Source organism: Malaclemys terrapin, chromosome 14, assembly GCF_027887155.1.
Source record: "Malaclemys terrapin pileata isolate rMalTer1 chromosome 14, rMalTer1.hap1, whole genome shotgun sequence".
NCBI lineage: Eukaryota > Metazoa > Chordata > Testudines > Emydidae > Malaclemys > Malaclemys terrapin.
In genome coordinates, this window is record NC_071518.1 from 22507864 (window position 1) to 22532863 (window position 25000).

A 25000-nucleotide genomic window follows, 5' to 3' on the forward strand; every position below is an offset into this window, starting at 1 on the left:
TCAAATTCAAAAGCAAATTTAATAGTGTTGGCAGCCTTTGACTGTTCACTTTTCCTTTTTGTTTCTCTGCTAAGTTGGGAGTGCCTAAATGTCATCAACAGTAATACTTCCTTACAATGAATCTTTAGGTCAAATGCTTGAATATTTGCTGATTTCAAATTTCATTTTCAATTTGCAATTCATACCGTATTGTTTAATTACATGAGCCACCCAATCAGCAGACAGAAATACCCATATTTGACTTACATAAGCCATCAACAACGAACAAAAGTGTACATTTGAATATACAATTCTGAATTTGCAGTGTGTTGGTTAGTTAAAGAGGTCATGTGGTACTGCTTCTGTTCCTAAATGGATAACTTAAGTAACTGAGTAACACAGCAAAAAAATCTGAGTGGTATATTCAGTGGTAATATTCACAGTTTGCATTTTGCACAGTATCGGGTAATTGCACAACTCATCCAATCAGTGAAAAGAAAAAACAAGGTGATTTAGGTAGACAGCCATGATGGAATGATTTGTAAATATTCTAAATTTGTGAACAATCTACAATCCAAGAATTATTTATTGAAGAAAGTTGCAAATAGTTGAACAAATAAATTGGACATTCTCACAAATGAGGAAAAAAGCAAAATGTAAATACATGATCCACTATTAACTGTTAGTTCAGATCTAACAACAACTACCCATAAGGTAACAAGGAGTCTGGTGGCACCTTAAAGACTAACAGATTTATTTGGGCATAAGCTTTCGTGAGTAAAAACCCCCATAAGGTAGATACAATAATCCGTACTATAGGTCATAGCCAAGTAGTTCAAGTCTTTGTAACGGCCTGTTGAAAAGTGGAGTTCTATATTTATTGGTCGATTAGTTACTTTTTAGTCCAAGTTGCTGGGGAGCCTAATATGATTTTTTATATAACTCCCCTGCCCCTCCCACCTTTTTAAAGCAACTGTATGAATTGTAAGGGTATTAGAAATGTTACCTATATTGACTTAACTGATTATTTTTACTCTTTATAAAGCCTAGGTTTTACTAGTTGTATCATTCCTGGATCACAGTCCAGCTAACACATAAGCACATGCATAGTTTTACCCACATGAGTAGTTCCCATCAAATGAAATGGGAATTTCTAGTGCTCAGCATTTTTCACACCTAAGTGTCTCAAGTTGGCCACCCAAAAACTGAGACACCCAACATCACTCTTCCCAAGATGTCTGTTATTCTTTCCAGAATAAAGGTTTCCTGCTTAGACAAATAATTATGGTAAGGAATGGGAAGAGAGAGAGGAAAGTAGCAGCTAAAATGAAGCAATGTGGAAAACTGACATACCTCCTGCTTAAGCCTAAAGTAATGAACCAAAACTCTGGAAAAGCAGCCCCTGGGTGAAGAAGAAAGACCTTGAGCTATAGCACCAGAGACCATACGAACATCCGAATACTTAAATTCTCATATCTCAAATACAAATGGTATAGCAAAATCTGGCTGATCAACCTATACTTTTCTTTCTCTAACTACTAATAATGTTTGAAAGGAGCTATTTTTGAAGCAGCCCTTACAGTGTTTCAGCTCACTATTGTCAGCTTCACTTCTCAAATGCAATTTGATTTATAATTATGTTTTAAAACAATAGCATGAAAATAACATTAGGAGGCCATAATCTGAACTTTGTCTACTTACGCACATAATATAGATTTGCAGTGGATCCTCAGCATGGCTCATCTGATACACACTCTGCTTCATATTCTTCCCTCCCACCATTTAATATACTATGCTACAAGTTGGCCTGCAAAGAGGCAGTTGTAGCACCATATATGTGAGTGAGGTCCAAGAGAGTCCATGCTCTGCCCTGTCATTCAGTCTACTCAGTAAAGAGGGACGGTGCTCAAGCTCATGGCCTTGGCCTTCTGTCTTGGACACAAGAATAGGTGATGAGAGGGGTTTTGGCTCTGTGAGCATATTTTGAAATGGCAGGAAAAACGTAAGGCATATAGGGCCAGATGATGAAGGGAGTTTTGTCACTGACTTCGGTGGAGCAGGAGCAAGCCCATAAGTCACAATCTGCTGATGAAACAAGCCTAGCATGGCTTCTACTGGTTTAGACAAAAGGAGGTTCCCTTTTCCTCACCAACTTTTTATGGGCTTTGAGGAAACTAGTTCAAGTGCCTCCCATGCACAATACCCAGAGATCAAGTGCTATCTAAGGCTGAACGAACTCTCTAGTGTGTTGTTCTCCGGGCTCAGAAGCAAATGAATCCCTGCAGGTTTGCTTGGAGGTTTGAGTTTGACCAACTTGCCACCTACCCATTGCAGGAAAGCCCAGGCCCTCGTGCTTTTACATAAGGTGACAAAGGGGTGTTCCCAAGGCTTATTAACATAGAGCTGACATGCGTTGTGGGGCTGAAAGTTACCTATCTTCCCAGCTGTGCAAATAACTCAGACAAGTGTTCACTGAACTTTGCAATCACATGCTGTAGTTTGCAAACCCATCAAACACTGAACACAAGATATAGTTCAGAGGGGACTGAGGTTCATTGAAAATATTTCCTTGCACTCTAGCCCCTTCACCTGATGAGAGAAAACCATTGACTAATTGATTCCACTCTGGTGTCTGTCTGACCACCAGTTTAGAGGCAAATTGGCACCAAAGTAGTATATACCTAAAGGCAAAGAGAAATGGATCTGTCTCTGAATACCAGTGCTAAAGCAAATGAACTAGTAAAAAAAATTAGCTGTGCCTTAAAACCAAGTTTGAAATTTTATAGGCACTTACTCCATAATTTGTACTTGGGCCTTCTGTTATTTTTAAACAAATCTAATTTCTTACAGCTGTGAAATTTACATTTTAAGAGTGTCTAGTGGCCATGTGCATTAATTACTTTATTGTAATATTTTAATGAGTTTGGGGTTCAACTCTGGAAGAATCCTACTGAATCCCTGTTTCCTAGAGAGTTACACTAGAACCTGATTCAGTCACAATGAAGGGTTCACCTATGCTACAAGCTAGGGGTCTGAATCCCTTGCTCATGTGCACATCCTCAAGCTAGCTCTCAATGAGCTAGCAGAAGTATAGACAGCAGTGTAGCCATGACGGCATGGGTAACAGCAGCATAGCTTCGCCATGCTGAGTACAGACCTGCCTGAAACCAGTTGGTATCTACTCAGCTCAGCCATGCCCCGCTCCTGCTCCCTGTGCTACCACAACTATGCTGCTATTTATACTCGGGTTTCTTCTACCAGAGCTACCCTAGTATGTGTACATGAGCAGAGAATCCCACCACTAGCTCATAGCATGTATGTAGCCGAACACACCCAGGGCCAAACCTGGATGAGCTCACACAGTTTTTATGTATGCCTTACAAACACACTAAACTTTGGGAAAGTTCAGATTTGGAGATGAAATTTGGCACTACTAGATTTCCCTAGATTAGAACACCCCAAAACTCTGGGAAAGTTTGTATTTCGATCTAAACTTCATGGCTCAGGCTATTTTTTGGGAGGCGGGGGGGGGGGGGAGGGTGCAAACAGAAAAAACAGAAGCAAGAAAGTTACAGAAAAAGTGTACTATTCAACCTATTCAGTAATGTTAGCTTCTATGCTGGCCAATACTGGTCTTAATGAAAATACCACATAAACGAGTACACACTGATACAAACTTTCCAATCTTTAATACATCCTGATATAATCATATTTAGAGGCAAAAGTTGGAAGTCCAGCACATCTCCTAAATTCACCAGAGATGTACTGGAAGGCTTCCCTTTTGTTGTAGGAATTGAAGGACATTTGAAAAATATAGGATTACATAAAACACATGTTCACCTTAGCACCCCTTGATTTATTTTGGTGGCTTGTGTCACAACCTGAACTCTTCTAATATATTTTTGTGCGTGAATATGCCATGTGAAATGCTGATCAGGTGCAACAGGATATACAAGTTAAATGGCTAGAGGTTTTGTGAAAAGAAAAGAAAAGAAAAGAAAAGAAAAGAAAAGAAAAGAAAAGAAAAGAAAAGAAAAGAAAAGAAAACTATTCCAACATCTTCATGAGGATTTATAAGAAGAGAAGATTGTCTTGGTAATAAGAAAATCTGACCACATTTTCAACTATCCTTTACCAGGACTCAGTTTTTGTGCTTGCCATTTTGTGGGTGTAATAATCTCCATCTTTGGGACTGAACCAGAGATCTCCAGAGCTCAAACATGGGCTTTCTACAGCTTGAGCTAAAGAAATAAGTCCCCTAGCTGCTGCTGAGGGACTCATATCCTCTATGGATCAAGTAAAGATGTGAACATGTAGTACACACTGAATAGCGGGTTACGCAGACACAGATGAATGGGGGCACAGTCAAACTGGATGTCTAGGTACATGACTGTGCCTACAAATCAGGAGTCAAGATGTTCAATTAACCTCAACTGCAGCCACAAATAATTGGAGTCACAGTGATTAGCACCCATAAACAGAGGTCAGTGTTGGAAACACAGCCCTTTCTGTGCACACCTTCTCACCTCACTTTGCATGGGTGTGTCTATGAGCACAACTACAATGAACTAGCCAGATTTGCTTTTGAACCACTTACTGTAAGAGCACGAGTTATTACTCAATACATGCTTTTTAGCAGCTTTTTGAAGCTAAACTTTGTTATAACTGGTAGAGATAGTGGTTTGTGGTCTATGAAAATTCTGTAATAAAACATTGTAATCTGTTTTGGGGCCAACAATACTGTTCTCTTTACTATGCAATTAACAATAATTTGTCAAGATTCTATATCTGATAACTGGAAATAGGGGTGAGGGAAAACTAAAGGCATTAGAAAATTTCACAGGAAAATGAATTGAGGGCTATAAGGTATTTGCCTGGACATTCTTTCATTCCCATTAAGAAAACCACCCCACTGCTTCAAAGGATATTTCCACTAAATGTACTTAGATTGTAAGTTCCTTGTGGCAGGGACAAAGTCTTTCCTTACACCTTGCGCATTGCCAAGCATACTGAACAATAGTATAATTTCATTTTTAGAAGAGTATCGATAAAACACCAACAAGAAAATCTTAGTTAAACCACATGAAAGCTATAGTATCAAACCAGCAAGAGTCACAAAAAAATTAAGATTAAGACCAACTGTGTACACAACACTGTAGCATTTGTGGTAAGTTACAGACAGAATATCACCCTCTGTTTTGAATTTCCTGGCTCTAATAGACTGGGTTCCCTGCTTTTGTGTCACTGAAACACTGTACTTTGTGTTTACACTTAAACCTGTGTTAAGCGACCACCATATGGAGCAGCAAAAACTGGTGACCTAATATAGGTGGTCTTTAACTAAAGGTCAAGATAAATTATATCAGGCGCCACATGGGGATACTTTTAAGTGGATGTTTAAGACAAGAGGTTGCCTGTGGTGGGATCCATAGTGCAGTTTCACTTTAATATGACTTAAAGGTATAAAATGCAGACGTGTAAATGCAATTTACCACAGAATTCTAACTTTTCTTCTGGTCTACCTCTGACTATACACATGTGCTGTATGTCTATTGACCCTGGTCCTACAGCACTAGGAGTAGGAAGAGGTCTATTGCACAGATTAACTTGACCCACAAACATGATTTATGGGATGTTATGTTCTATCTCGCTAAATCTATCTTTGCAAAAAATAAAACAAATGAAGCTTTTTCTAAACTAGCAAATTCAGTTTTGTGTTCTCTGAAATTTGGCGCAAGGGGATCACTTGTGCGTATGAACCAGTGCCCCCATATTTGGGGCAGCATGGAACTACACCGCCCAAGCAAGAGCTCGGAGAGCTATTGTGCTACAGGGAAGTGCAAGGCCTCCTGAAGCTTCACAGCTCTCTCCTGCAGCTACAGCTCTTAACAGGGTGCACCTGGTGCTCCCATATATGCTTGTGCAAGTGAAAGGAAGCACAGGCCACCCCTCTCTTTGCCCCTTTTGAGTGGCAATGAGTGGCACCACCCAGGCACAGCCCCCAAGCAGAAAAGTTTGGGATGGTATTAAGAAATGAGATATCAAATTTATTATAGCGTTTTATAATGGGAAGTGTCAGGCGATCTTAACTACAAGCAGCTCTGCCTACAATATTGAACAGCGTACCGAAGGTCAGTCAGGGTCTCCTCTTTGCCCTCTCACAGAATACAAGAAGAAAGGGATAGCCAAGGAAATGGAAAGGCAACATATTAAACCTGATAAAAAGAAACATTTTAAAAATTATTTTTACACACTGCATTGTTAATCTGTGGCACATGCTGGCGCAAGATATCACTGAGCCCAAGAGCTTGGCAACATTAATAAAATTATAGTTATATGGATAACCTGAACAACTACAGTACTGTTACATAGGGAAAAATAAAAGAGGTATAAATTCTCATTTTCCAGAGAACAAACCAACCACCTAATGATGGGAAATAGGAACAAACTTCGACTTTTGAGAAGGGTATTTTATAACTGACCATTACAGGGATGTTTTACCTTCCTCTGCAGCATCTAGTGCTGGACACTGTCAGAGACAGGACACCCAACAGGATGGACCACTAGACTCATCCTATGTGGTGTGAAAATTCTATGTTCCGAACTAGGGGCCCAAATTTACTCCCAGACTAAGACTTTGCAAATGTGGTAAGTTTTTCCTAGGAGTGATTCTGTCTGCAGTAATTAGCCCCTTGAACATTTGTATTTTAGTGGAAATACTGATATGCCTCTTAGAACTTATAACAGCACAAAAAGTGATCTGACTCTAATATAGTGCATGAGGTGAGACTCCTGAAAACTTTTTGCATGAAGAAAGCCTGGAATTTACAAAAACCCATCAAGCAGACAGCTCTAAAAACTATTTTCAAAGGTAATAAATTAGGGACTCTCTTAAATGTAATTCAATCATCCACTTTTATAATAGCTTGATTCTATTAGTTGTCCTATGCGTTTTACAAAACAGAACTCCATTAACATTATTCACTTATAGTTTCCATCTATAAGTGGATATTCTGCTCAACAGGCTTTAAATAGATTCTTTTCTGAAATTGCTATTAAGCATACTTTTACTCTAAGGGCAAAGTAGGCACAGGATTATGCTTGTATTCCATGCAAAAGATACGTTTTCAGCAAGCAGAACCACATTCCTATGAAGTAAAAATACTTGATATAAGCCGATTGTTTCTATCCTTTCTAACCTTGTTCAATAAGGACTCTATTCTGGTCTTTTGAGTTACATACAAAGTCTCTGATTGGGCTGAATAAAGATATCTTATGGGCTGCTTGGTGACTCTGTGTCCAAGGTGGACTTCGATCATGAGAGACTGCTCATAAAAAAATGCAGGGTAATTTTAGTTTTATTTTCTCTATTTAAAAAAATGCAATAGGCGACCCCTGCCTTTATATGCCCTGTTTTCAGAACCTACTATTAAAAAAAAAAAAAGGTTACCTACATTTGGCAACTCATTTTTGTTGGTCATGAGATTTCACTGTAGGTAATGCACACCCTTCATCCTCATAACTGAAACAACCTCGTATTCCGAATGTGGTACATACGTAGATACATACAATGGAGGGCCAAAATCAAAACACCCTGTCAAGAGTCCCAAGGGACCTTAACCACTTTACAACACCAGGCTATCACAATACAGTAGTTTTTCCAGCTGTAACTAAATGCACACTGATCATATAGATTTGGTACTGATAGCGCAATCCATACACAAATATACATACAGAGCCTCAACCCTGTGGTTACTGCATTTGGAGTTCAAGTCTGGTTTCTTAGGGTGGGTAGCATGATGGAAATCATACAATACATCTCCTTTGCCCCAATTGGCTAAACCAGTCCCAGGTCATTAAGATGGTCAGCCCCACTCAACAACTATTTTTTCAGAGGAAAGGGCTGCATTTCATCTGACCACTCTGATTCAGCTTAGGGTGGAGGTGGGATTTTTCCTAGTCTAAGCCCCTGTTTCTCTGTGACTCTGTCATACAGTGGCCTAGTAAATACATTGCCTTCCACAATTCCTCTGGGAACTGTCTTACTTTCACTTTATATCTGACCTGACTAACGTATCTCCCAGTTTTACTAGGATAAATTTAGTAATATATCTAATATGTGTTTCCTGTCCCATCACACTGAGCCCAATAGTACATTATTCCTCAAAAGAGGCCTACACAATACACACTCTTGTCTAGCTCTTGAGGTGTGCCCAAGGAACATTCAGCAGCACAGTTCAAGGGTGGGGAAGGTACAAAGGTGACTTTAAGGCCCCTTGCGATGTGCTTCCCTGATCTTGGGGCAAATATGTTGCTGGGCTGGCCCCCAACATAAAATCAGAACATCTTAAGGGCTGCTATAATGTATCCTGGCGGACAATGGCTCCAAGGGAACTTTCTGGTTGTGGGGGGATCAGGATGGATCCCTGTCTATGCTCCCTTTTCTCCAGCCGCCTTCCACCAGAACATCTGTGGTGTTGGAGCAGCTACATCAGCAATATACCACCCAAAGATTCCTCATCTCTGAACTAAATCCTCCATGGGGAAGATCCCTTGATTTAAGGGCAGAACTTTACATCACTGAAGCAGCAGAAACCTGCCCAATTGTATCACAAGATTAAGGATGCATACAGAGTGGAATAAATATTGAGGAGATATATATATACACACATACAGAGAGCATAAACAGGTGGGAGTTGTCTTACCAACTCTGAGAGGCCAATTAAGTAAGAGAAAAAAAACTTTTGAAGTGATAATCAAGCTAGCCCAGTACAGTCAGTTTGATAAGAAGTGTGAGAAATTTGTTAGTCTCTAAGGTGCCACAAGTACTCCTGTTCTTTTTGCGGATACAGACTAACACGGCTGCTACTCTGAAACAAGATTAAGGGCCACCTCTGTAATTCCTTCAGCTACTATTTTATTACTCTACCTGACCAAGTTGTTCCCTAGGTTTACAAAAGAAAATTTTCACAATACAGTTCACTCCATCCATCCCTGTGGCCAGATCCTCAGCTGACGTAAGTCAGCAGAGCTCAATACAATGGAACTACACAGATATACATCAGCTCAAGATCTGGAACCAAGTGTACTATTCCGGGGCTCAGATGGCAGAGGGAGGAAAGAAGAGAGAATTTCAGTCCTAGGTCTCTGATCCAGCTCAGTCTGTTTCTTCTTAGTATTTATTTTTGTTTCTGTGTAGCTGAACAACAGTTGTATTCAGCTGCTCATTTATAAATAAAAATCAGCTTCACATGGGTGGGTTGGAGTGCCCCTGTTTTTTCTTTCAATTCCCATTATTTTAATTTTATATATTACATACGTATTTTGTCAGCGAAACTCACTGTGTTATCTGAAACATCTGTGGAACCCTGCTGTGGAGAAGGCCAGCGCTGCTGCTGCTTCTGCTGCTTGTCTTCATTAGTTTGTTAAGAACTGATTTGCCAACGTAGTCCTGTGACCCTGCACAGTGCACAGGTTAGATTCAGTAGTGCCTGGGCTGCACATTAGAAACAATAGGATTGCTTGAACTCACAGGCAACACCTCTTGGTTCACAATGAACCACAACTGCAAGAGCTTAGGTTTGTTGGAAAATGTGAAACCAGGATTTTGCACGTGTATTAATGCAAACTGCTTATGGATGTATGGCTTGGAATTTGTGCATAAACCGGAAGGACAAGAAAATTCACTGCTTTGGTACACACCAGAATGGAAAGAGTTCACACAGGTCTAGCGTATGTAAAATGGGAGGGCAGGCTCAGCCCAGTACATAAGTTTAAGCTATGGGGAAGGTGAGAGAAATTGTAATTTATATATCAACTTTTCTGACATTTCTTTATTCTCTTCAAAATGATAAGTTATTTATATTGCCACCTTTTATCATCTTTATTCATATTCTTTATTGTCCTGTCCCCAATGTGTTCATGATGAGCAGTGTAGGACCTACTGCTTTTTGGAAACACAGATTATTATTTAATGCATGTAGGGTGCATGAAAATTCCAAGTTTCTTGTGGTGATGTGCCAAGATAATAAAGGGCAACTTAAAAATCACACATCTTTCTGAACATTTTTTACATAGTACAAAATAACACCTAAGATTCTAATATCCAAAACATTAGAGGGAAAAAGCATTTCTCTGTTTTTTTGTACATGTAGTTTGTGTGCAAAACAGCACTTTATGTATACTGAGTTTCACCCATTCCCTCTGTACCGTGTATGAATCTATTTGTCCTGCTCTTTATGTGGGTTGTTCTCTTTTTTTTTCTTTTTTTTCTTTTTTTTTAAGAATAGGAGAATGTGATTATAAAACCAAGAGGACTCAAGAGCTGGTATAGGAACTAAAACTAATTACAGACCTTTTCACACTAGATTTCAAGTTCATGGTGTCCCTTTTAAGGTTCTAATGTTTCAAGACACCACCCTGTGCTACCGTGAAAGATGGTACTATGAAAACTTTCTAGGAAGCTTTCTCCATTTAGAAGGATTTACCCATGCACATAAAAACCTGAATTAAGCTGTAAGTCCTGTAGATAAACACAAAACAGCTTTATGTACATTTTCCAGAACTCCCAAAGACTCTTGGCCTGATTCAGAAAATAATTACAGTATGGAAATGTCATGTGATTTTTGTCACTGATCTTTTCCATGCAAGTCAGTGTGCATGTGTATCCAATTCAAGATCCAAAATTGAAGACTTATGTGGAGATAATTATAAGTGAAATTAAAACACAGGCACTGGAAACACCCCACTTTCCTTGAAAAATAACTGATCATCAAGTCATAGCAGGAATTTGCAAAGGATATTATACAATAAATTATTCGTGGCAAGCATTTTGCTATATCTCTCACTAGCAAGACTGTGGTGGCAAAGGAGGTGGGGGGGAGGAGAAGGGAACCCATTAAACAGACTCCAGACAGCTCTTTCACCGCAACATCCCTTCAGCCTGAAGTGTTATTTGACTTACATTTATACAGCATTAACACCCACAATGTGCTAGGAACTGTAGGATGGCATAGTTTTCACCCGCAAAGAACTTACCATTTAAGGCCCACATCCTGAAAACTCAGCACAGCTGAAGAGGAAGGTGCAGATTTGACCATAGGCCACCAGCAATTTTCACACTCCCCCCACCCATTCTGAGTTTGTTCAACTTCTGACCCAATCCTCCGGGTACAGTAGGCCAAACCTCAGAACTGTTCTAGCTGCTTCAGATGTCTGCCAGAAGCCTCAAGGGGCCAGTCCATCAGCCAAGGATAGCCACTTCCGCCCACCTTGTCCCCTGAGCTAGGAAGGGATAGGCACATAACGGCTATAGCAGCCCCACACTACCCAAGGATTCCCTTGGAGATAGGAATTTTCCAGGTTCCAGTTCCTGCTTTATGGTTGCTTTGGATCACCAGAGAGGAGCAAAGCAGCCCCCAGGATTTGATCCCAAACTTATAATAAGAATGTGCTGATTTTTTTAAAGAGCAGAAATGAATAGAGACGCTAGTGCCTATAAAACAAAATATAAACTAGTCAAAATCTTGGAGAATGCACTGGAAAAACATAACTTTATAATTGAAACACTAAGAAGTGCTAAAGTCCACATGATATATTTGAATGTCTGCTCTCTTTATAAAAAGCACTTCACTCCACATTGATCTATGTGGCGGAAGAGTTGCTAACTTAAGCCACGATCCTGCAAAGGGATTCATGCAAGCAGAACCTTCCATCTTATCCTTCTGCAGTGCTGGGGCATAAAAGCAGCCTTGACATAGCACACTGCTTTATGTCAAGTTTTTTCTAAGAGATTCCTGGACGATCATGAGTGTAGTACATTACACTACAATGGCAGAGAAATTCCCTTTTGCTCTGTGTTGGTGTACATCTCTGTCTCTTCTTATTCAGTTTTACATTCATTTGAATAGTACACCCATCCCTTTTTGCAGTCCAGGCATAGATACGAGCACAGAACAATGGTGGGTGGTCATTGCTCCATTACTGAAACAATCATTGATCACTATTGAATTTTGAAGCCATGCCTGCCTCAGACGGAAGGTTAGAATCTGACCCTAAATCCATTAAATCACACAGTCTTTTAAAGTTTAATCTTTAGAGGATTTTGGTTGTAAACAAAGAACACTACACATGGAAAAAATATCATGAACCTATGATTTTACGTCTAACCCGGGGTTCAAATTGTGTGTGTAATTTGGCAACAAAAAGATTAGGTTTATGCAAAGACACATACATACTGGCATGTGGACAAAGCTGCATTGCACACATGTTCACACCCAAAATACACATATGGTTCCCACTTTAGTACAGGCAGAACACGTCAGATTGGTTGGCTTTGGCCTTTAGAAATATTTTCTTCAAGCCTTTGTTAAAAAAAAAAACCACTACTTTGGATGGCTCTTGAAGACACATCATCATCTATGAAGGAGATGTCCTGCAATCCAATACTAGGCAACCCCTAGATCAGGTGGAAGCAGCAGTGCTGGAACAATTTTTATAGTGGGGGGTGCTGGAAACCATTGAACAAAATTTTAAACCCTCTATATGATAGGAACCACTTCAAGCCAGGAGGTGCTGCTGCACCCCCAGCGCCTTTAGCTCCAGCACCCTTTGGTGGAAGGTGCACCTTTCAATGAAAAGCACTGATTTAATCCAGCAACCAATGGGCAGCAATGAGATTTAGGCAGCCTAAACATTACACAGTCTCTGGAGTGCATCAGTCTCTTCCACACCCCAGCTACTGCATGGAAGAGGGGAAAAGATTCCTGCTGCTAATAATTTGGAAATGATAATTAAGAGGAGACCCCACTGCTGCTGTGAGACTCTCTCCTTCTCCCAATCGCTGAAAGGGCTATTTGGTCCACTGGGCCTGCTCTTCTCTTCCTGATAGAAAATGAACCTTTTAAGTGTTCTTAAACTTGATCCAGTTCCCAGTGAAGAGAAATCAATGGGAGTTGAAGTAATCTTCGATCAAGCCCTCTTTCCCCAATATCCCACTGAGTATGCACATGAATACAAGGTGGATGGTCACAGGAGTGTCCCAGGTTCCATCTTCAGGAAGGAAGGTAGGATTTGGCAGCCACGTGAGCTCAGAATTGGCTTTGCCTCCCTATGTCTCACTCTAAGAGGGTCTGCCCCCTTGAAATAGTGAGTAGCCTCTGAAGCTGCAAAAGCTTGGGTGAGTCACTGAGCTTCTGTATTCCCCAAAGCCACAGAGACAAGTTTATCCTGGACTAGGTCCTAATCTTGGATGAGAAAATGAAATGGAAAATGTAAATTATCACAAAGACATAATGCATTCATAGCACTGTATCAAAATAACACATGGCTAAGATGACAGGCTATACATTGCTGGCCTGGATGGTCACCAACATTTTCCATTTGGAGTAATAGAGTAAAAAAGGGATATATTCTCATCTCTATGTGCAGTGAGATTTAGGGCTTGTCTACATGACATACAGTCCTGACTACGGGGGAGTGAACTGTAAAGACAGAAAATATCTATATAAATCCATGGTAGGCCCACATCTTGAATACTGCGTGCAGTTCTGGTTGCCCCATCTCAAAAAATGCTATATTAGAATTGGAAAAGGTACAGAAAAAGGGCAACAAAAATCTCCAGGTGAGGAGAGATTAAAAACACTGGGACTTTTCAGCTTGGGAAAGAGATGACTCAGGGCAGCTAGGATAGGGGTCTATAAAAATCATGAATGGTGTGGAGTAAAAGTGTTATTTACTCCCTCCCATAACATGAGAGCCAGGGGTCACCCAATGAAATTAATAGGCATCAGATTTAAAACAAAAGGAAGTACTACTTCACACAATGCACAGTCCCCTTGAACTCATTATGAAGGCCACCAATAACTAGGTTCAAAAAGAATTAGATAAGTTTATGGAGGATAGGTCCATCAATGGCTATTAGCCAAGATGGCCAGGGATTCAACCCCATGCTCTAACTTGCAGAAGCTAGGAGTGAATGACATGGACTGGATCACTCGATAATTGCCCTGTTCTGTTCATTCCCTCTGAAGCATGTGGCATTGGCCACTTCTGGAAGACATCTAGGCAGGATGGAGCACTGGCCTGACCCTGCAGAGCCATTCTTACAGAAAATGCTCTAAAGTGTTGTGCTCTAACTGCCCTATGTAGACCCTCATGGCAGAAACTAAAAGGTTTGTATTAACATAGTCCTGTTTGAAAGGGAAGTGTATCAATGCAAACTAGGTAAGTTTTAGTTCACACCAGGAGGGTCTATTTGGGCATTTAGAGTGCAACACTTAAGACTACTCTACAACTCACACACACCCTGTGAGGACAAGCCCTTAGTATTAATAGGAGTTATGAACATAAATCTCTAGAGCAGTGGTTCCCAAACTTGTTCCGCCGCTCGTGCAGGGAAAGCCACTGGCGGGTTGGGCCGGTTTATTTACCTGCCACGTCCGCAGGTTCGGCCGATCGCGGTTCAGTGGCCGCGGTTCGCTGCTCCAGGTCAATGGGAGCTGCTGGAAGCAGCAGCCAGTACGTCCCTTGGCCCGTGCCGCTTCCAGCAGCTCCCATTGGCCTGGAGCAGCGAACCGCGGCCACTGGGAGCCGTGATCGGCCGAACCTGCGGACGCGGTAGGTACGCAAACCGGCCCAGCCCACCAGGGGCTTTCCCTGCACAAGCGGCGGAACAAGTTTGGGAACCACTGATCTAGATATTTGGGTGGGAGTAAGCCCCAAATTCTGGAATCAGTGTGGGAGAAAAGTTCTCTAAAGCCTGGGCCAAGGCTGTCAACTACTCTGCTAACAAACTGACAGAAAAGGAAGTTCAGATTTTAACTGCGATGCCCCTTTTCTATTCATATTCATGAGTTTAAGATTCATGGTTCATACTTAGATTGTAAGCCCTTTGGGGCAGAGACCATCTTTTTTATTCTGTATATGTCCAGCACCTAGCCCAATGGGGTCCTGGCCCATGTCTGGGGCACAATGAAGTCCTGTTTCATTAGAGGAGCCACAGTAATAGGTAACAACAACAACAGTAATAATAAGGTCGTAAATGATATTCCCTTCCAAAAAGTCCCTCACTTTTGCCATTACTGATTGGGTATATCTGTTCATTAAACAATAATTAAACAGCAATGCTGAATACTTTCAAAAAATGTTACAAGAAATAATATGTTCATCAGCCTTAGATTTGCAAACTATTATTATTTTTCTTTGGATTTTTGTTGTCGTTGCTGTTATTATCTACCGATACACGAGTTTCTCAATGAAGGTCCAGGATCAGAACAACAGGCTGCTGGTCAGGATTTGCATGCATTAGCAGATCTGGCTTTGGAAGCTGAATTGCCTCCTTCCATTATAGGACCCAATATGGCCCTCAAATTCCACTGACTTCATAAGAGGTCCTTAGCACCTTGTAAGATCAAGTCCTATGACTGAAACCTATGCTGTAAGTTACTTTTTTTCTGAGCAGAAATTAGAACAAGAAAGAAATTGAGGAATGTGAACATTGCAAAAAATTCAGTGCAAAGTTCTTTAGTGCAGGTGTTCTTATAATTGTGCTACATTTGGAAAACTCACAGCATTCAGTGAACCTTCAATTCACACACCCAGCTGCGTGGGGTGGTGGTCTATTGTTAGTATACAGGTTTGCAATAAAAAACAAGAAGTAATATTGGCTGGCACAAGGGCTGCCAATGTTTTTTCTTACTTTGTTTCTCCGCGTCTATTTATTTCGTTCTGCTTGCTTTGTTTCTGCTTTTACATTCAGCATATTCATGGGTCATAGTGGGATTTTAAAGAAGTAACAGCGCACACAAGCCTTCTGAATGCTCAGAAAAAAAAAACTCAAATAGGTTCATGCATAAGAGAACAAAGATGCAAGGATGGCTTTGAACCTGAGGGTCTCTTGCACTGCACGTGCATTGCCAGCATGTCACAGGTGTATGCCATATGAGCAAGTGAAAAAAATATAATGGGATTGTGAAGAGGTGTGAGGATGATGGGTCTGTGTCCAGAATGCATTAATCCCAGAGTGAATGTATACATCTGTTAGATATTTAGATGGTTCCTACTAATAGTCTGTACAGATATCTAAGCAACATCAACAGCTTTGAGACTGTATGTGAGGTGGCATGAGAAGGATCTCAGGCACTATGGGCAACATGAGGAAAGGAGTGTATCTACTGATTATAACACAGGCCTGGGTAGTCAGGGATCCTGAATCCTATTCCAGGCATGGCTGCTGATTTACCGTGTGATCGTGGGCAAATCTCTCTGTTCCTCAGTTTCCCTGTCCATAAATTAGGAATACTAAACATTAGGGCTGATCAGAGGATGATAATTCTGTTTCACAGATGCTTTCAAGGATTTAAAATTTAGTTTTGTTCCACATTGTAATGAAAACAAAACCTTCTGGAGGTTTTTAAGACACAGAATTGCATTGAAATGTATGATTTTGGAACAAAAATCAGAGCTTTTGGGGGTACGTATGTCTGGCTGTCTCCTGGTAGGTAGGTGAATGTCTTTAGATGTGGAAAACTTAGTTCAAGTCCCTACTCTTCCTAATTCAGAGCACCATTTTTCATCCCAGCTCACTCTGAGTCAGGAAGAGCATAGGCTTGAACCCAAAGGGGTCACCCCCTTCCCAGCCATTCCTTAGCCACTAGGCTATAGAGCGTGAGATTTTCTGCCTTCCCTTTCCACCACCAAAAAATTAATGGACATGGATACACCTCCACAAAACAGCATATTGCAACAAAATGAAATTTCATCAAAAATGTTCCAACCAGCTTTACACTAAATATCCTTCACAGAAGAACGGAGAGTGTTCATTAATGTTTGTAAAGCGTGTTGAGAGAGGCATGGATGAAAAGTGTGAATTATTATTATTAGCACAGACAAGTAGATTGCAAAAGCTAAATTTACAATCCACATACCTAGTCCGCTCAGATTCTGCCACCCAATAGCATGACTTTTGGGAAATGAGAGGAAAACATTTTTCATAGCAAGCATGAAAAGTCTTCTCTAATGCACCCACATTAGGGAAATGTTTTTTCCTTCAAATGAAAATTTTCTATAAAGAAAGAAAATGAAAACAAACAAAAACTCGACAAATCACAAACACTGTAAATAGGCCAGCAGCAGCAGTGGAATCTGCATAGCTTGGGTTGAAGTAGTCAAAAGAATACAAGCCATTAAAGGCTTTAGAATCCTACCAGATCCAATAGTCAGAGGCTAAGTTCTGTTCTTGAATGCCCACGTGGCACTAACTGAAGTCATCAGGAGCTGCAACTTCACATTTGGCCCGGAAATGGTACATATGCACTGCAGTATGTCTGTGTGTTCATATCCACAGCTGGATTTGGAGTGGAAGATCTGCCTCATAATGGGTGTGATTTTCAAATTCGTTTAGTATTGGCCAAACTCTGCTCCTACTGAAGTCAGTGGTAAAACTCCCATTGATTTCAATGGAAGCAGAACCAGGCCAATGTTGAGCAAATTTGAAAATCCAACCGCATATGCAAAATCGTGTGTGTGTGAGAGAGAGAGAGAGAGAGAGAGAGAAAGATGCATACACTTCATTTGTGGTTATATTATATTGTATCTTCCTTTAGTTTAACAAACTAATGTACATGCTCTAACAATTCATTACAAATAGCGTATATGCAATATACTACTCTTTGGAGGCTAAAGAAGCTGGCACCAGTCTAATCTTTTGGGTACACACCTGCCGTGTTTCTGATATCACCTTTTTTGGATCATACCACTTGGGCATTCCAAGTACCTGATTCACCACTGCATGATTGCAGTGTTACGCTGGTGTAACTCCCTTGAAACACTGGAGTGATGAATGAAGTCAGTGCTGTGTATTAAAAATATTAATCGAGCAAGTTTTTAGTTGGGACAAGCACATGGCACAAAAACTGTAAAATATGCCCAACATATTCCTTAGAACAGAGTCCAAAGAGTTTGATTAAAATTGACTGAAATTAGGCTCTCATACTTCTGTTTAAAAAAATGAGAATTCATTTATTCAGCTTAATTCAAAGATTAAATATGATTAAAATTTCTATAAGATGTCTAGCTTTTCTGAAATATACTGCAGTGGCCATCAAAATATTGATAGTCATTGGTTAAATTACTTCTGGTGTTTAATCAATGTTATTTTTTTATCATCCAATTTTTTCTTCAAGTCAGCTTCTAACACTAAACTACATTTCATCAAGGTTGGTAAAATGTTTAGAAAGGAACAGATGTCAGAATATGGGGATTGCCAATAACACTGATGGAAGCCAGTAATTTCTTTCCTGTCCAAAGGCAAAAGAATGAAGAATAATCTAGACTGTATACAATAATACAAGATTTACTGCAACATTAATGGCTATAAAAAGTAAAAGTATACAAAAGCTATCTCCATGTTTTCAAGCCATCACTAAGGACAGTGTTTTTCAATTTGAGACCATTTTTACTGCAAAATGAAAGGTCTATGTATTTTTAAACCTTTAAATATCCATAAAACACAGCTGAAGACCCAGGGTAGTATTAGTTGTTTCCAAAGATACTTGTATATTAATCTACTGTGTAGGTTAATAATTTTGCTAAATCTCAAAAAATATAGATGCAATCTTTCCTTTAAGAAAGCTGCTTGGCTTATTATTTACAGATTGTAACATTTACATAAGAGTTTGGTTTAACAAGAGATATAAATATAGATAAAACCCTTAGGACTTCATTCTTTAAACTGCCCTCTAAAATCTGCCCTGCAATTTGCAAACTGAATTTTGTGCAGACTATTCTTGGAAGCCTTTTGTGAATTAGGCAGAACTGACTCGAAGCAGGGCTGGTTAATCACAATTTTGCAAATTGTACGTAGCAATCATCCACACATTGTGAAATTCAGATCTATAAAATGCTGATGTTTTAAAGCTGAAAAATAAATTAGCTAAGTGGAACTACTTTGCTAAGAAAAAAATTAAATCAGTACAAGACCCCTTACAACAAAAATCATTACAACAAAAAAATAAAAATAAAAAAAATAAGGGAAACAGCCTCATGAATAATAAAGTGCATCTTCACTGCATGTCCCCACTACAATCCCACCTCTGATAAATTCTACTATTCTCCAGTTCCAGACTGCACAGGAGCCTAATATAAATACTCACCTGCCTATAGCATGTACATTCCTTAGCTCTCAAGAATAAACTTGTGGCAGGGTGTACTATTTTAGGAGGCACCCGTATATTTGTCTATGATCTGAAAAAAGCTTTAAGTGAGGGAAAGACTGCTAAATTTTATTCTTTGATGTGTCTTTGATTTTCCTCGGTCCAACTAAGAAAGTTGGTTTGATCATATCTTAAAAGTGGATGTCACTTGAGTAACAACTGTAGCAATACAGAAAATACACAATAGTCTCAGGTGCATGATAAATTAAAACACTTAAAACATTAATAAGTGGCAACTAAATATGTGGGCAGTTGGAGGATAAATGACATTGTTCTGGAAACCAGGATTATTTCAAATATGTTTTTCCCTCTCCCTTCCCTGCACTTTCAGCATATGGCTAACAACTCCACCTGTATTTTAGGACAAAACTAAATCAAGATACTCTTCTTTACAGAGGTTTTGTGACTCGTAAAATTTAGTTTAATGAAGGTCTCATTCAATTTATTTTCCCTTATCTTTTGCAAACTGTCTGTTTCAAGCTTTGCAGGAATACGCTGAAATTCATGTAAAATATTTTCACTTATCAGTGTAATTACATATGACAAGAACTTCCAATTGGAATACAAAAGTAACAATGTGTGTGTTGCTTACTGTCCTGCCATTCCGAGGCCGGTACAGACACAAGTTACAAACAGTGGAAACCCTGTTTTCATTAAGTTGATTTTCACAAAGGTCAGGTTCCTTACCTCAAACATTCCAACAGTTGCTTAGACTGCAGTTCAGGAACTTTGTGTAACACTGCTTTGCAAAAGCAAATATTTATATTAGTAAATACCATTAAATTATTATACTTGCACTGGTATTTTCTGCATGGTATAGTTGCAAAATGAGAAATGGAAATTTAAACTAAAGGGAAAGGAGAGAAAAACATGTTAAGATTGTATATAGTAACAAACTTCACTGTCTTTATTGTTGCACTGAAGGCTATTAACTCAATGCATTGTTATGAGGCTTTACATTTTATAGCTATCCTAATACAAATTTACGATCATGTGCTCCCCTCCAATACATGGTACAGAGAACAGTCTGAGGCAGAGAAGCCCTAAAATGAGTGGAAGGAAGGTAGGTTCTCAGCTCAAACTCAACACTGTGGGGATTGCACAGTTTGGCATGTGAGATGTTAAAAGAGGCGGACAGAGACACAGCCATTCTCCATGGCATGTTCCACTCCGGGAGGTTCAGAATTTTAAGCACAAATACTCATGGAAGTTACTGCAGGCAGGACCAGCCATAACTCCTCTGTGTGTTGTCTACTCCCTCACAGACAGCACCTGTGAGGAGGCCATAACCAGCACCAGCAGGGTTCTTAAGGAAGGGGGTGGCCAGACAATCAAAGGAAAGCCCAGGTGTGGGGGAGAGATGGTCCAGGTTGCACAAAGCTCCCAACAGATCCCCTAAAGGAGGCAATTTGCCAATGAGTCAACATGTGCTATCTTACAGAGTTTCAAGCACGTGTTTTATCCGACGGTGGGTTTTAACGCAGGAGGACAGTATATTGCCCATTCATTGTATGCAAAATGATCCTATCGTCTTAGTCTGTTCATTTAAGAGACACTGGATGCTCATCACTTTTGAAAGGCAAGACATTGGTTTAGTAATATAAACACATATTTAGGAGCCTAGCCAGTTGATCCATAAGACAGATGAGGTGGGATTTTCAGAAGTGCTCAGCGCTGACCTAACTCTGCTCCCATTGACTTCAGCCCTTAGGCCAGCACTGAGCATGAAGGACATGGAGCTGCTCTAATAATTTATGAATACCGTGTTGACCGGGCTATTGGTATGTTCACTGTATGAGTATGTTGGTTTGGTTTATTAAAGGGGCAACGAAAACAAGCAGGAAGGAAACAGAATAGTTCAAGATAAGCCACTCCGTAACTACACAAGGGCTGCTAAGAGACGATACTTGAATCATTAGCAGTGAAGATTCTACCTCCTGGCTCGAGGCATCTTACAGAACTGCATTTGACAACCAGGGCCATGGCCAGGGAACCAGAAAATCAAAAGGACTATAGCAGTTGTTCAGGAGCTGTCTGCAGAAACCAGGCTGACACAGGAATCTGTGTGGAGGTACACCTCTACCCCGATATAATGCAACCCGACATAACCCGAATTCGGATATAATGCAGTAAGGCAGTGCTCCTGGGGGGCGGGGCTGCGCACGCCGGCGGATCAAATCAAGTTTGATATAACGCAGTTTCACCTATAACGCGGTAAGATTTTTTGGCTCCCAAGGACAGCGTTATATCGGGGTAGAGGTGTATTAAGCTAGGCCACCATCACAGAATGGTAGGGCTTTAGGTAAGACAGTCCACATGCCTGTCTGTTGTGTTCAAATCCTTTTTCTCTAAACGCCTTGTTCCTACTCTTGAAATTAAACAACAGATTGGTTTCAGAAGTCTGTCTGGTCACTATATTTACCACTGGTCAGATTCCCAACAGGAAGAACCACAGGTGTCAAACTCCATCAGACCTGCTTGGTAAGCACAGTTGATCCACAGGGTATTGTAGGCCCAGGGCCAGGCCTCAGAATTGGAGAATCGCATGAATCCATGCCAGGAAAGGCACAAGGCTTGAGACTAGAAGGATGCATTCAGAGAGACCAGAGAGAGCATAGCAGTGCAGACAGCCCAGTAACCATGGCACTTTTGAAAATCCACAATATCTGAACTTTCTGGAGCACCTGAGAGATTTGATTCAAGATCACTGTTAACTGAGATTGGTAAAGTCTGCTGATGTTTTATATAGTAATGGTCTGCTTCTGCTACCCTTATTCACCCTGCATACTACTTTACTCCCTGAGAGATTCCACTGAAGTCAATGGACTTGATATTCTCCTGCAATGAGTGAAAGGTGCAAGAAGGAGCATCAGGAACCCTTGATTCTCATGGCCGACCCTAACACATTTCAGAGCTGCTTCTAAGCAGCAATAACTTGCACTTGAGGAGTGAGAGAGATGAACAGTACTTTCAATATCTGTCCTTAAGTGTTTTTTTTGTCAAACTTTGATTCTACTAACATTCTACAGTGATGGACATTAGGTATGACATTTTTTGACATAATTTCAATAGTGACATCAGAAATCTTTGATACAGGGAACATAGGGACTATTTGACACAGGCAACTGGATAGCTAAGGGCACTGGAGATAGGACAGAATTCACCTCTAAGTCACCACTGAATATCCAGCCCAGTGTTCTAAAATTATTACTAACTGAAGGCTCTTCAGAGGCCTAGGCAGGAAGAGTAGCCTGAGAGATGTGTAAATCACAAAAGTCAACACAACAAATGGCATTAATTAACAAAAATTTCTGAGAAACTAAGGATTTAATGGTCGGAGATACCAATCTCCTAAATGTGACCCCCTCCAGTACACGACTGAACCCCACTGGGGGGGGGGGAGGAGGGCTAAACGAATGGGGAACATTGCACTACTGCCCCTATGATCTGGATAATATGATAGAATCAACAGCTGTCAATTTCATATTGTTCATGAACAATAAAAAGGAGTACTTGTGGCACCTTAGAGACTAACAAATTTATTAGAGCATAAGCTTTCGTGGGCTACAACCCACTTCTTCGGATGCATATAGAGTGAAACATCCGAAGAAGTTGGTTGTAGCCCATGAAAGCTTATGCTCTAATAAATTTGTTAGTCTCTAAGGTGCCACAAGTACTCCTGTTCTTTTTGAGGATACAGACTAACACGGCTGCTACCCTGAAACATGAACAATAAAATTCACTGAAGGCGCAATACAAATGTGAAATGTTACTTTCAATTATGTATTTACCAGAAAATTTACAACAGCTTCACAATTAGCTACATATGAAGGTGTTAATAATACTTATACACATGGAACAAAGGGAAAATAAATACTGACATGAAGGCCCTGAGTCAGCAAACACATGTGCTTAACTTTAAGCTTGTGCTTAAGTCTGGACAATGTCAATGCATATGCTTAAGTGCTTTGCCTTGCTATGCAATTGCACTTGCTATACTTTCTGAATGGACAAAGCTTATGAAAAAAAAGTTTAGGGTTAAATACCCTTTGTAGAGGCTTTAGTACAAATACCAAATCAACGCTAATCTCTGTGTGCCACAAGCTTTGCCAATTTCCTCTTATGTTCTACTCATTTTGAAATGGAGATCCACATTAGCAGATCTGGCATAGGGAGGAGTTACTAGATGGACACCAGTGAAACACTTGGAAAATGCTCAACCAATAACTAGATCCAACTGTAAGGCTACCCTTAGGTTTCTTTAAATGCATTTTATTTATAGTGCCCTGTTCTAGCTGCCAAACACAGAACAGGCTCCTTAGTTGTTCAGCAAATTGTGGTTTCCCAGAAAATACTTACTGGGAATTAAAATATCTCCAAGCACATTCATTGTCGCTTAAAAAAATTATTCAGCATAATCACATAACATAAAAAAGGCAAAGCCCATTATGTTAATCATGTGCTGGACCCTCTGTCAAGTCACAAACAAGTTCTGCTGTTAAAAAAAAGCAGTAGGGGCTGCAGTATTTGGTGGCATGTATTTCAGTGGAACAAAAGGCATTAATGGAATAAAATGCTGTACTGTACCACTAGGCCTGTTTGTAACATGCCAGGACCACAAACCAGGTACGTGACCTGGTTTCATTTCCCAGAAATACAATGCCACAAGATGCTCCTACCTTTTCCCACAATATATTTCAATAAATGGATAATAAGGTAAAGATTTGGGGGTAAAGAGTGAGGCACATGTAGAAATTATGTGAGGAGTGTGTTTATGATCCAATACCAGGAACTCATCCACTATACTTCAGTTAGTATATCCTTAGACAAATAAGATACAGCCATTCTCTTGGTGCTTGTATAAGAGAAGGCTTTCCTCCTGACCACTCTCTACTGAGTACGTAGCGAGGCCTCCACCACCCAAGCTGGTCCCCAGTCTCTAACTTCCACTGCCAATGGGTCACATGTGTAAGGTGGTGGCATTTGGAGAAGTTGTGCATGTGGTCCCTTTTACTCCTCAACCATTCACCTACTCCCTTGGAGACCTGACGGCACAAACATGTTGGTCATGAGCAAAAGGAGATCTCTGCTGATTACAGCAAGCTGTAATATAGCCACATTGTTCTGTGCTGAAGTTATCAGCTACACTATCAACTGAGATCATGCACTTTCCTGAGATCGGTGGTGCTGATTTTAGGTTAGAATTTAGCTCTTACTCTGTAAGTCACTGTTCTCAATAGGGCAGAGATGACTAGAGATGAGCCCAAACCTGACCCCCTGAATCCAGACCACAGATGCAAACACCCTTCAACTCTGGTGGGAGAGAATTCAAATCCCAGACTCAAATCTGCCTGCATCCTCATTTTGCTGCTTGGGCCCACCTCTCACATTTCCTTCCACAGCAGTACAATTTCTCAGGTCCATGCAAATGGCATGCATGCACAATAAGTCCACATATTAAAAAGGCAGGTGCCATCTACACAATAAACCACAATAGCTCCTTCAAAATGGTTAAAGAAATTTTAATTCATAGATCACTTGCCCAATAGCCTGGAATGGCTCCTCTGGAACCATTACAATCTATCAGGTCACTGTAGTGTCATACACACACATTAAGTAGGCATGTGAAAACTCATTAAGAAACTGGTGACGAAAAAAATTACTTTGCATGCTCAGTAAGATAGCATTTCAGTGGGAAAAAAAAACTTGGTTCACTTAGCTTGCTGTAAATTTTACTTGGGGGAACCCACAGACAAGTAACTTCTCTTATACACACTCGCTGTTTCCCTATTTCATTAGGGACAGATTCT

General features: G+C 40.3%; 1 protein-coding gene across 7 annotated transcripts in view; it reads right to left on the reverse strand.

Moving 5' to 3' along the window:
* Window positions 1-25000, reverse strand: part of ZNF536 (zinc finger protein 536) — a 427243-nt gene that overhangs the window by 304285 nt on the left and 97958 nt on the right. The window contains exon 1 of one of the 7 annotated variants that reach the window (XM_054049388.1): window positions 9321-9380. The exons of the other annotated variants lie outside the window; for them this stretch is intronic. The gene's annotated coding sequence lies outside the window, so the exon portion shown is untranslated. Of the gene's footprint in view, window positions 1-9320; window positions 9381-25000 lie in introns of those variants that run through there. 7 annotated transcript variants of the gene reach the window in all.